Below are 12,683 nucleotides of genomic sequence, written 5' to 3'. Positions count from 1 at the left end.
TGAAGAGGTCTCACGTTGTGAAAGTTCTTAAACCACAAAGAACTTGACTTATCTGTGGTAACAAGAGGAGAACACAGCTCTCATGGGAGTTAAATGAGGAAATAGAGAACAGTGTATTCATCATGGAGTATGTTAATTTCCTTGTTTGAAACTGTGGCTGCTTACCTTGTTACCTGGGAGGAGTGAACATGGCAGCATCACAGGGCACCACGCGTTACACTTGTGAAAGTATTGAGCAATGTGTGTGATTTTAGATTTTAGACTTCCCCATAACTAATCCTTTCCAAATCTTTTCCTGTTAATAGAACTACTCTCTCTTGGACCATTTGTCCTGATTAGCAAACTGTTGGTTCCGTGAACCCTTTGTTACACTCTTCCTGCTATAGTATCAATCTTCAAAAGACTCTGAATGAGCCAAAGTTGCAGCGGCACTGGTTAAGTCAGGACTTGGAACACTAACATCCTGCACTGGGGTGCTGGGTCAAGTCCCAGATGCACTGCTTAGAATCAACATCACGCTAATGCACTGGAAAGTCAGTGGAAGATAATTCAAGTTCTTAGGCCCCTGGCTTTGACGTGGGATACCCAGATGGAGTTAATAGTTCCTACCCTCAGACTGACTCTAAACTGGCTCTTGCGAGTGTTTAGGAAATAAACCAGAAACTAGAGTATTATCTATGTTTCTCCCTCTCGCTCTTTTCTCGCCGCCCCCTTTTTTAATGTATACATAAATACTTTTAGCTTCAAGAAAAAAAGGAAAAGATCTTGGTGCAAAATGTGAAATTCATCTATAGTTTTTCACAATGTACACTTCTGATAACTTTTTGAAAATCCCTTGTGTGCATGAATTTCAATTTTTTGCACCAAATCAACTTTTCTTTTATCCCATTTCCCATGAACTTATTGAAGTTCCCTTCTGTAAGGAAATGAATAATCCCATGAAGCATCAATATCAAAGTCAGCCGTTAATTATCCATGTGGCCCTAAAGGAATACTTGCTTAGAAAATATTTACTTATCAATTGTCTGGGAGCTTACTAAATGCCCAGTCCATTTCTAGGTTGCTAATGATACAGATCTAAATAAAGTGTGCAAAATTCCTAAGCTTCAGAGCTTATATGAGCATGATAGGAACAATCAAATATGTGCAGATAGTGGTGTCTATTAAGATAAAATTCTCAGAAGGAAAAAAGTGGAGATAATATGACAGACAATAAAGGAGCATCAAGGCAATCATGTACAGAAGGAGTCAAAAAAAGTTATCCCTGCTGCGATCATGTAACAAGGTAGAGATCTTCCTGATGTGTAAGAAGATCCAGGCGAAGATTTGGAGGAAGAATAGTTCAAGAAGAGAGGTTCAGCCAAGATGACATTGAGAAGACCTGGACAAAACAAACAAAAAGTGGCTCATGCTAGAGAGAGGCAGAATAAGAGAACATACATCGGTCCAGTGAGGACGCAGGGCACTGGAGGGCTCAGAAACTGAAGAACACAGACGACCTGGGTTTTAGACACTCACATTATACACTGCTATTGACCGAATTAGAACCTAGAAATGCTATTATCTATGAAAAATTCTACCAATCTGAATCTGGCTGTAGTCGGTGCATTGTGAGTTAGCAGTGAGCATGACAGGGACACAGATCGGACAGTGTGCCTTACCTCCAGGTATTCAGTGTTCTCACACATAAATGGAAAACTATCCACTGCCACGAGCAGTGTGAAAACGTAACAAAGAAAATGTATGTACAATGGCTGGCACATAGTCAGTGCCGACTTAGCTCCTGCTAGATCTTCATTTTCAGATTCTTCCTTCAACTATACAGTTCTGTAAGATGATTTTCCAAAGCCTTGGTATTTTTTTCTTCACAGAGGGACCTGTCTTCTAAACTGGGAAGAATAAAGCCCAGAAGGATGCGGAGAGTAACAGAGCGATGTATACAGGCAGTCCTCTTTAGTGAACCACAATAAGTGCCAGCTTTCAAATGATGTGTGCAGTGAGTTCCATGGCTGTGCAGCCCTGGTAACAAGAAATCACAGTGAGTTCCACAACTGTGCAGCCCTGGTGAGAAGAAAGCCGAGCGGACCTCCAAGGCACAACTTGTGAGGGACTGTCAGTAGGAATGTCTGTATTTGAAGAGTACATCTCTCATTCTGCAGTCTTGTAGTTACACACGTAGGAATCTCACACAGGAGACTGTATGGCTGAAGAAGAATGTTGATACAGAAGACAAAAGAAGTGTGTAAATGAAGGAAGAAAAGCAAGTTGCCTGACCAAGAGTCCGGTGTTGATCTAGCTATAGGACGTAATCATGGATTTCAACAGTCTAAATGGTTACCATTTAGGAAATTAAAAGTGGTGATGAAATAGCTAAAAGATTGTTTTGTTTCTCAGGAAACATTACATCTTGTTAGGACAAAAACACCATTGTACTTTCTCCGAACACAAATTCCAAAAGACTGCATGAATCTGGACTGACATCCACCTACTAATAGGTGTCTGGAAAAAATCCATTTTCTACTCTGTTTATTAATAAATCTTAGTAAAGCATGAATTATAAAGAAATGCGATGTCTTAGCTAAAAGAAATCAATAATGCTTTTAAACACAAGCTCATTAGTATTAAAGATTATTCCCATGTTTCATTATATTAGAAAGAAAGAAAATGATAATCATGTCAATGCCTGCCATCCATCGAGTTAACATGATATTAAATGCATTGTCTAAAAAAATTAAAATATCCCATACAAATCAGGTGTTATTTATGTATTTACTACCTTTCTTCCTAGCAATTTTCCCACATACAATTTTTCCCAAATAGTATTTCAGACAGCTTACACAGCACATATACAAAGCACTAAGACAAAAATAGACAAGGAATCAGGGATATATATACATATATATTACTATTAAAAATAATGTGTCATATAAATGATAAAAAGAACAAGTAATACATCATGCTGTTTAATAATGGCTGATTTTCATTCTATAATCTAAAACTATGCTATAGCTGTAATTCTCTTAACAGTTTTACTGTTTTTTCCCAGGTAATTCAATTCAGGGAAGCTTCCAACTATCAAGCAACTTAAAATTATTGAATAAATAAAGAGCACTCTGAAAAACAGTTTTCCATTTTTTAGGATTTTATTTTCTATTTGTTTAGTATATGGAAGAATTAGAATAAGCTTCCTCAACAACAATAAAAGTGACCTAGGATTTGAGTGTAGCAACCCAGACAGGCCCAGTTGTACCCACACAGATTCACAGACATGTCACACAGCATGTGTGCATGTGTCTCAGTACACAGTGTGTATTTACTGGCTTTGTGCAGCAAGGCAAAGCTTTTTCCACAAGGTAGAGGTGAGGATGACTACCACACGTCCAAGACAAACACAAGAATGGCTTCTGAGCATGTGGATTTCAGGCACCGGGCGCCAGCTACGACTGTTCACCTCCAATCACAGCACAGGGTGCTTGTTACAAGAAGCAGTGGTTTCCTTCATGGGAAGGTGCATTTCCCGGGGTCAGCAGGTGGGAGCAGGAGGACAGTGCTATTTCTTTCACGAAGGATGCAACCCTGCAGTGATCCCATTGTGGACCCTCTGTTTAGCCTCTCAGAGAGCACAATCAATGGAAATCTCTCCAGAAGAGTGACACGCAAGTTCGAAAGCAGTTCCGTATTTCACTTGCAGGTTTTGTACTCTATGTCTTTCACTTCAATCATTTATCGAACAGTGTTGCTATTTCTCCTCTTTTTCTGGTAGAGCCTTAAGGGAAAATTTTATTAATAAACTGTGGTAATAAAATATGAAATCAAGATGCCTACTGCAGAGGAGAAGCCAAACATTACTGAAAATTCGAGTTAGTTTCTTTCACTGTCTAGAACTTTTTCATGGAAGACCTTGGCTGGCCTTTTGATATTAAAACTTCCTAACAAGTATTAAACAGGAGTTTTAAATTAGATCTCGCTGTCCCTGAGACAGTTGTAAACTGTTAAATGTGTCCTTTCTATGCTAAGCTCCTGGAAATGTGCACATGGATGAGGCCCAGACGCTCCTCTTGACAGTATGGAATGAGATCATGGAGAGATTTGTAAGCTGTTGGCTGCACCATTCACGTGGCCCCACTCTGTGTATCTGTAGGCGTGTGTGCGCACGTGTGTGTGTTTAAAACAAGACACATTTCTCTGCTTCTCAAATCACGTAGGTCTCTCCACAGAAAACTTCCAATAGAAATCCATGCCCTATTTTGTTGTTGTTGTTGTCGAGGTCTGTAAACCAAAGAAAGACTGAAACTGGCTTTTCACATATCAGATAATGCTGAATTTTTTCAAAAAGCACAAACTGAAGTAGTTATTCAGTCGAATCCTAATCCATAAAGCGGAGTTTCCCTGCTGCCCCGAGCCTGCAAGGCCTGAGTCACTGCTTAGCAGCTGTGGTCCTTGTGCAGATATTCTTCAAGAAGCTGGAAACTGGTCCGTGAGGCCAATGGCGTCATGACTGAGTTGGGGCACTAGGAAAAGAGAATGAAGATGTAACTCACAAATTTTTTTCAGTATATGACTGACTTTACTTATTGCATATCACATTCCATCACCTCCTCCCACCCCCCAGAAAATGCCTCTAAGAACTTGCTCTGGAGGTTACACAATGAGCTCTGCTTTCTCTAGTCTGACCAGGCGAGTCCACAATTAGTATTTAATTATAGCTTATATGAGCACTTTGGTCAGGAAGAGAAGAGCACCCTTGTTACAGTCAATGAAGAGGTTAAAGCTATGCGCATTATGGGGATGGGTTTGTTAAACACTTGGGTAAGCAATAATAAACCTGCATTGATTGAGCAACTCGATGGATCTCTTTCATGTGCTGCTTACAAAAAAGTTCCAGGTGGATTTGAAAATAGCTGGAGATCCCATCTGAGTATGCGGACAGCACTCTGTTCTCTCCAGGGCCACTGGAGAAAGGCAAACATAATCCCTTCCATCAAGAAAAACCAATTCTTCCAAAACCACAACGTAGTACTATTTGATGCTAACTCTGATCATTAAAAAAAGTATGGACATGACTTTTTTTAGTGGAATATAGAATAGGTAATGTGTCTTAAGGGTACTGCCTGGACTCAGCACTTTGCTTTTGCATGAAGATTAAATAAGTTGTCCAAGATCACAAGAAAGAAAGGAAATCAAAACCTTTGTTTCACAACAGAAACATGCAAACTCTAAATTGATAAATCACTCTCTTCAGAATGAGAAGAATGGTGTTTGTGTGGTTATTAGCCCTTTCCAGTTGTTAGCATTTTAAGTTTGTTTTTAACTATCCTTTCTTACGAAGTTAAACCTTAATTGAAGACAGCATCTGGTTCTCTCTCAAGCTGAAGGGACTAGCAAGTCCCCGTCCAAGCGTCCCTTAAAACCAAAGGCCTGGACAGGTGCCTTGAGCCAGACAGGGGCAACACAGTCGTTGAAGGAAGGGCTAACTCCACTCTCAGACAAAGCAGAGGACCATTCTGTCTGGTGTCTTGGTGTAGAGGGTGCTGTGGTGCCTGTAATGTTGTTGAGAGACCAGGAGCTAGGGCCAGAATGGGGAGTCATTAGCCTTTATGAGAACAGCAATGCCATTACCTGTCCAGTCCTGACTGCCACTTGGCTAGGTTTAGCTTTTGTTTCCTGTACCTACTTCTCCATTCTTCCCATGCAGACAGAGTGTTTCTCTTTGAACCCATCAGAGTTGGTGTATTATTTAGACCTGAACTCTGATCAACTCTTAAGAACAGGTGATGTTTTTACTTAGGAATCAAATAAAATGAATTTATTTCTTTTTCAGAAAAAGGTGAATTTTAGTCTTTGATCTGAGAGTAATATTTAAAGCTTGTTTCTGCACGGCATATTGCTCCATGTATGGCTGAAGGCCAGCACTCTAATCCCACGACCTCTGAATTTATGTGTCTTTTATTAATGATGAGAGGAAGAATTCTGCTTCAGTCTTTTTTTTTTCTGGTTCTCCCACTATCCCAATCCTCAAGGCATTGGCATTGAAACAGAGATGAAACCAGGCAATACAAAATCAATACTGCTTGCTTCACTCTCAGAGTCCTCACTTTTCCTAAAACCAAAAGTGGTCATCCCTGCTATGTCAACAACACTTGTTCATTCATTCTTTCCTTGCCTGCCTAAGCAGAGTCCTGCTCTGGTTCAGCTTGAAGGGCTTGTAAAAACAGAGGGAAATCAAGACATCCCACAAAGATACAGCTTCAACTGTTACCATCTGCTCTGAAGGGGAAGCCTGGTGACGGTTGGGGATTTATGATGGGAGCAGGTATTTGGACTAATCAGGAATGCCACGAAAGATTTTCTTGAAGAAATGAGGGAGCAATGGAAAAGTTAGTAAGATAAGGATACAGCAACGAAGGGTTTCACAGTGACTTCAAAAAGCACTTGTCTCTAACTGTTCTGGAGTCAGAAGTTGGAATGGGTCTCATAGGGCTAAAATCAGGTGTTTATAGGGCTGGTGCCTTGCTGCAAGAGTAGGGCACACTCCGAAGACTTTTTATTTTCTGGTTCTTCAGCAGGGTTCCCAGGCTCGTTGACCTTACTCCATCATCAAAGTCAGCACCTCCCCAACCTGTTTCCATCCTTCCATCGCCTGCCTCCCATCCTTTTCTCATAAGGAGCCTTAGGCTCACATGTATGCTCAAGAATCTTCCCCTCATCTCAAAACCATTATCTTGATGCCTTCTGAGGAGTCCCTTTTCATACAAACTAACACATTCACAAATATCAGACCAAGATCTGGATTGGGCATTCTGGGCAGAGGATGCAAAGCAAGGAGGTAGACAATGTGGTATTGCCTTTGAACAAGCACAGAAGGACAAATGGAGAGAGGAAGAAAGACAGAGAGGAAGATCTCCATTCTGTTGATTCACTCCCCAAGTGCTGCAACAGCTGGAGTTAAGACAATCCAAAACCAGGAGCCAGGAGCTTCTTCTGGGTCTCCCAGATGAGTGCAGGGTCCCAAGGCTTTGGGACATCCTCGACTGCTTTCCTAGGCCACATGCAGGGACTTGGATGGAAAGTGGGGCGACTTGGATTAGAACCGGCACCCATACGGGATTTTGATGTGTTCAAGGTGAGGACTTTGACCGCTAGGCTTCTGCTCCAAGTCCCCCAATTTTTTTTTAAACTAGAAGCTTCTATAGAGTCAAAAATATAGCAATCAACTAATTTTGAGGTTCATTCAAAGTGATAAGCAAATCAATCTCTGTAAATACTTGTTAAATCTGGAAACATAAAAAGAGAATAAATGTGTGAGACAGGCAAATAGAACAAAGGATTCAACAGCTCAAAAATACATGTGCGTAACATTGGCCAGTTCCAAAGCCCACTACTGTTCTACTGTACACTAGCCTACTATACAATGTTCAGTTGAATTTCAGTGGACTTTGGCAAGCAGAAAATGCAAGGACATGGTCATTCCTGCTCTTTGATATCAGTGTGAGATTACTCCAAGCCAGGTATGGCTTCCAGTCTTCCAGTCTTAGGAAGAGAGAATAAAATTTGATGTCAATGAGCTGGGAACCTCAATATTAATCACAAAGGCTATTTGCTTTTCCCAAACCTGCTGTATTTCACTCTCCCGTCCTTCCCTCTCCCACCCTCCTCCTTGGTCCATTACACTTTATTCTGTTCCTGAGCTGGGTGGCAGAGGGAGAGGTAATTCATGCCGCATCTTCAGATCGAGAGGAAAATGTGCCTCTCTTCAAGGTGAATGGCACTAAGTCAAACCTTCATTTAAAAGGTGAGCCAAGGACCAGTTGTCTGCAGAAGAACTGTTTGCACAATCGTCAGAAATGGGTACAGAGAGGCCGTGTACAAAACAGTTGAGTGGATATAGCATCTGTTCACTTCTGGTGTATTTCAAGACATACACTTGATTCTGGACTTGAAATGGGAGGCACTGTGATTTTTTTTATTTATAATTTTATTTCTTTCTAAATGAAGTAGTAGAGTTAGATTAATTTCTTTTGATAAATATATATATGCAGTTGTTTTAATTATATTTTAGTTTCATTACATGCGCTACAGAATCAATTTAACATTATTACCACATAGGGCATTTTGCAAAGAACCACTCTTTTGTAAAATTCTGCATTTATCTTTATCCTCTCCAGTAATTTTGTCATTGTTTGTGTTATGCATGGTTTTGTAACAAAGCAATCACAGTATCTTATAAACATAATAAAATCTGTGAAAAAGCTCACCGGGGTGGCTGAACTTTACTCATAGGTGAACTATGATTGTCTATCATCATTTATACCTAATATAAACCATTCTACTCTGCTTGTCTCTAATCCCCGTGCTGGTTAAGGGACTTAAGAGAAGAATCCGTTGATTTCAAGGCCTTGTGCAGTTCAAGGGGAAAGTGATTATTTCCTTAAAGGAAAAAAGATCACAGGCTCGTCACGATTTCCAAAGTTCAGCTCTTTTTTATTTCACTAATTAGAAGCCAGACCAAACGCATATCTAGAGGCTTTTATATAAGTGATCAGCCCTTTGCCCTGGGACCAATTACAGAATGGTATCTTCCGCACATTATTCTGTGAATAACCTCCATTCATACAAGCTGCCACATTTGACTAGGAGTCATGCAAACTCCAAATATTGCACATGGTTGAAGAGCTAATGCTGTTGTTTCTCTCAGCTTAATTTGCAAGCATAGTTCATTCAAGTGTCTGTGCTTTTTCTGTAACCTAAACAGAAGGCATGTAAATGTACCTGCATATAGACACATCCGTGAGGTCAGCTTTGAGCTGCTACTCTTGCACCAGAAAATGTGCTTCTATGGCTAATTCCATCTCCAGCAATACTTTTCTGCAAAACGAAAACAACATTTGAGTGTATTTGAAGAGATTTTTAAAAGATATCTGCCTGAAGTTTGTATTCTTTTTGTGCCAAACTATTGAGACACTGATTGCAACTATGTTACGCAAAATGTTTTAATTTTTCCTATGGTGTTTGTCCATACTTTTCAGGTTTTCTGTAAGAAATTGGTTCATATGATCACAGAAGACAAGCAGCTCAAAGTTGACGGTTGGCAGGATGGACACTCAGGCTTGCTTGGGATGTGAGTTCCAGTTAAATCCTGAAGTCGTGTGCCAACGATGCTGTTGGATGGTGTTCATGTTCACATTCCTGGCAGCCAAGAATGTCAAATGACTCCTATCCTGAAGTGTATTTTCACGCGGTAGCGTCTAGCTGAGGAGCATAAGTCAGCCATGAAAAATACAGCTCCGTGTCTTGAAAGGGAGTCCTGTTAAATGTTTCATGTATTCATCACCGATTCTACACTTTGCAAAGGGTCACCTAATTATGACATTATAAGTAACTATTTTCTGTGTTGTTGATGATTGCATCCAAGAGGGAGACCTGGAAGAGGCTCGTGGCTCCTGGCTTCAAATCAGTTCAGGTCCTGCTGTTGCGGCACATGGGAATAAACCAGTGGAAGGAAGGTTTTCCTTTCTGTCTCTCCTTCTACCTGTAAACTGGGTCTGCCTGTACAATAAACGTAAATAAACGAATGTTTAAAAAATCCCATTTTGGATTTTGTTTTGTGTACACAGATCCAAATTGAACTGTTATTCAGATCATGTAATTTACAATTAAGGAAATGCTAGTGTGTAATATGCGTGGTAAGGAATGTCAGGAAATGAAAGGTCATGCTGTCCTTGTGTGTGTGTTAGACTGACATCAGTGCTCCAAGAACTGGTGCTCAGGTGAAATCCTGGGCCTGTCCAGCTTCTTAACCACAATGCTTAGCTTCCCTCTCTTTCCACAATTCCTTTTTCTCTCCCTCTCTCTCTGCTTTTCCTCTCCCCCCCTCCCCTTCTCCCATCCACCTCCTCTCCTCTCCCTGTCTTGTCCTCCCCTCCATTCCTTGGGTTCTCTCTCTCTCACACACACACATTTTTCAAGCTCTTTATACTTTAAACATTTTACCACCCTTCAATTCCTCTGACCTCCAAACCATGTGCTCTAGGCTTCAGCTGACCAAGTTGTGTCGCTCCAGGCTCTGTTGGGCCAAAGAGCACACAGGCAGCACAGCTTTCCCTTAGGGGCACGGGGTGTGAGCAAACACAGCAGATGATGGAATGCAATAATACAGCTTTGGAGATGCATGCAATGTGCCTTAGAAGCACAAGGAGACGGTGATTCATTCTAAGCAGTAGAGTCTATGGAAACCTGTAGGATGTGATTGTTTCTGTTCTGGGTCTCCAAGAATGAAAACTTTTGTTTGGTATTAGCTAGACTATGTTAACTGCATTAAATAGGCATATATGACTTTAGCAGAGCAGCTGGAATGAGCAACAGGGTGCTTAAAAGCACATGAGCGTTTTTATTGAGTGGCTGGGATGTTTGAATTTGGAAAATTTTAAGAGGTGGGATATGTTGGGATCACTTGCATATGAGAAGTTTTGGCATGTATTTTTCATACTGTAGAAAATATAGTGGCTTTTTATGGTAGAGGGGACGGGAAGCAGGGGAGTGGAGTTATCCCTAAGAAGATAGTTGTCTTTCAAATTAAAGAGAAGTCAGTTAGAAAAAGAGATAAATAAATAAGTTAACAAGAGAAAATTACAAGTGGTCAAATAAGAAAAGAGGGTGTAGACATAAACATAAGGGTAATGCATACAGTACATCAAATTCAGGAATTTATTCATGAAAGATGGCCTTACATATTACAGCATTTATATTGTTGGGAGCTCAATCAAGAGTGCCATTATATTCTTTAATACTGAAATTGTTGGTAAGTGAGCCAACATTGGGCATTATGAGGTGAGTCCCAACGTGTTAATTCTTCCACATGCCAAGTCTGTAATTTTCCCAGCAGGAAATAATCCTGGGACACATAGGCTCTGTAGATTTCTTCCCACAGAGATGCATAGTGATGTCTTCACAGAATGACCAGAGGGACCAGGACTAAATGTAAAATAAAAACACAAGAGTGTCAAGAGAAATATGCCAGTCAACAATCCCAGATTCTTTTTTTAATAATTATTTATCTTTATTGGAAAGCCAGATATACAAAGAGGAAGAGAGATAGAGAGGAAGATCTTGCATCTGCTGATTCACTCCCCAAGCAGACGCAATGGCTGGAGCTGAGCTGATTCGAAGCCAGGAGCCAGGTGCTTCTTCTGGGTCTCCCATGCAGGTGCAGAGTCCTAAGGCTCTGGGCCGTGCTCGACTACTTTCCCAGACAACAGCAAGGAGCTGGACAGAAAGTGGGGCCATCAGGATTAGAACCAGTGCCCATATGGGATCCCAGCACATGCAAGGTGAGGACTTTTGCTACGGGCTATCACACTGGACCTTACAATTCCAGATTCTGGAGACTTCCCATGAGCTGAAAGTTTGCCTAGTTACATTAAAAATAATAACAATTTGTGTGCTATGATGTTTAAATTGGTCAGAAGTTTTCCAAATCCAAATTTTCAAGTTTTGAAAATGGGGAAGGAGACAGTATTTGGAAGTCTGGGTACTTTAAGTTGAGGATAACTCAGAGTAAAATCCATCGCCCTAGTCAGATCAGGGATTATGGAACTGGCCGGCAAGGAAAATTTTACTTGATTCTGTAACTTCTTTCATGAGACACAGATATTCAAAATTCCAAGTAATAAGATATGCAAAATTAAGTACTAAAGCTGGTAAGAAACACCAGGTTAGCAGATCTTAAACCCAGCATTCAAAACATGGCTGCCTCTGTATTTTAGATGTAGCTATCAGAAAATGACTCAAAATCTATTGCAGAGTATGTTTATAAATCCATAGTAGGGCAAAGGGAGAAAATGCCAGAAAGTCATAAACCAACCACAAATACTGTTTAAAGTTATTTTACCTGGAATGGCAAGCAATAGTGAAAACTGGGGGGGAAGGGGGGAGAGCAGCATTGCACTGTAGTCGGTAAGGCCTCTGCTGAGGCTCCGGCATCCCAGATGGCTGCCACCTCTAGTCCTGCCTGCTCTGCTTCTAATCCAGCTCTCTGCTAAAAGCCTGGGACCGAGTGGTGAATGACGCACATGCTTGGGCTCTGCATCCATGTGGGAGACCAAATGAGGCTCCTGGCTCCTGACTGGCTCATTGCAGTAGTTGCAGCCATTAGTGGAATGGATCAATGGCTGGAAAACCTCTCGTTTCATATCTCCCTCTCTTTCTGTGTAACTCTGCCTTTCAAATATATAAGTAAATCTTAAATTAAGGAAAGAAAATGAAGACACGTAGAAGATTCCAACAGTTTCTAATTCATTATGTGCATATTATAACAGAATTTAATATTTCTTCTATTACTTAAGTTCTTCATTTTCTGCCTAAATGCAAAGTAATGTGAGTTAATCTGTAAGCCAAAGTAAAGGCACACATCTCTTTAATATATACCAGACATATGTTCTGAATATTCCTACATGATAATTCCACATATACATGGCAGTTCCCAAAATTACAAATACTTACTTGAGAACCCCTATTTCTTACAGAAAACGAATCTCATGCCAGACCATCACCTACGTTGTGGCGTATGTGGGAAAATGGCCATTACTGGCACTATGAAGGAGGTACAGAGGTTTAAGGAAGGGATTAACTCTGCATGTATCCATTGTTCAGAATCCTTGGATCGGTTTGTCTGTGTTGGTGGGGTG

This window comes from Ochotona princeps, chromosome 6 (genome assembly GCF_030435755.1).
Source record: "Ochotona princeps isolate mOchPri1 chromosome 6, mOchPri1.hap1, whole genome shotgun sequence".
Classification (NCBI taxonomy): domain Eukaryota; kingdom Metazoa; phylum Chordata; class Mammalia; order Lagomorpha; family Ochotonidae; genus Ochotona; species Ochotona princeps.
This window is presented reverse-complemented; position numbering follows the sequence as displayed.